Below are 1,634 nucleotides of genomic sequence, written 5' to 3'. Positions count from 1 at the left end.
CTTCTGTGGAGCACCCTGCATGAAAACATCCAAGTGCAAAAATTGAAAAGCTCATGTAAATGTCAATCTGAATATGTGACTCTACAGTTTTTTGCTGTATGAAGTAGCTGCTTAGACTTTAGATGGTGAAATCGTGTCTTATTTTGGTGGTGGTTTTCTTTTGATTTTCTGTTGTCCTGCTTTGCTTGTTATACAACAATGTAGCAATGTGCTGTGGGAAGAGTTAGAGCTGGACACCTGCAATATCCATGCTTCTGTGTGCATTTGGGAAGGAGAAAGGTGATGGATGTGGGTTTTAGTCCCTTCTAGCTCCTGGAGCTGGTGTGCATAGAGGCAGTGCTGCAGCTGGAATGTGCTTCTTAGTCAATGACAATCTCAAAGTTCATGCATAAAGCAAAATAGTGCTACAAAAATGAGATGACAGACAAAAGATGAGCTATAAAAACAACACAAATGTAAGCATAATGTCAAGTGTGTGCTTGTGTTGTAGTTAATCGTTTAAAAGCATTGCTTTGAAAACAGGAATAAACTTTGTCTCAACGCGGTGTTCAAGTGCATCTTTCCTGTGACCTCCTGGTACCACTGCAGAGGTGCTGGGTGTAACTGTGGAGGCACTGGCTTGGTTTTAGAAGCAGCAACCTGATGGCTGGTTACTGAAGCCCATCACCTGGAGACTCTGCCATGCAGGGGTATGGGAACCAGCCTTGGTCTTCCCTCAGAAGAGTCCTCTTCATCTCTCTGTGTTTATCTCCCTGCTCTTATCTTAAGCCTTGGGGCTTAAGTTTCCTTTCCCTTGAAGAACATGGTTTCCGTTTTAGCCTGGTTTCAAAGACTCTGCCTCTGTTTACCCCTGTCTTTACCTCTTAAACTCAATAAGCTTTTCAGAGAAATTTGACAGCAGAGAGAAGATCTCAGCTGAATACACATATCTAAGCTGAGGCAGGGGAAATTTAGGCTTGACATCAGGAGGGGGTTCTTCACAGAGAGGGTGGTTGCACACTGGAACGGGCTCCCCAGGGAAGTGGTCACTGCACCGAGCCTGTCTGAATTTAAGAAGAGATTGGACTGTGCACTTAGTCACATGGTCTGAACTTTTGGGTAGACCTGTGCAGTGTCAAGAGTTGGACTTGATGATCCTTAAGGGTCCCTTCCAACTCAGGATATTCTATGATTCTATGATCTACAGCCACCAAAGTGGGGTACGCAGATATTATCTCATATGTGCAATGTGGCAGTGAGGAAGGAGGGCTGCAGGGTAGGCTTTTAATTGACCCCAAGGAGTTAGTATTCATCTCAGCTGGGTGACAAAGAAGTAGGAGCTCCCAGGAGGTGGTGTTGGTTAAAGCCCTGCAATGTATACTTTGCTGAACTGGAACATGTTTTGATAACTATGTTTAGACATTGGCTAATAAGAGTGTTTAGATAGGGTATTTGTCAGGTTGGACTGTTTTAACACCAAGGATATTTAAAAGCTATTTTTTAGGTCATTGAGATATTAATGGTATTGTAAATGTGGAACTGCAAGGCAGGGAACTGAACTGCTTTCAGTCAGGAAAATCACTCATATTACGGTAAGCACATAAAGGAGGATGTATTGATCTGAGTTACAAAAAGATGTGCTTGAGGAATAGCTC

The sequence above is a fragment of the Aythya marila genome (genome assembly GCF_965140915.1).
Source record: "Aythya marila genome assembly, chromosome: 7".
Classification (NCBI taxonomy): Eukaryota; Metazoa; Chordata; class Aves; order Anseriformes; family Anatidae; genus Aythya; species Aythya marila.
The sequence above is the reverse complement of the archived record's forward strand: the minus strand, read 5'-3'. Positions refer to the sequence as shown.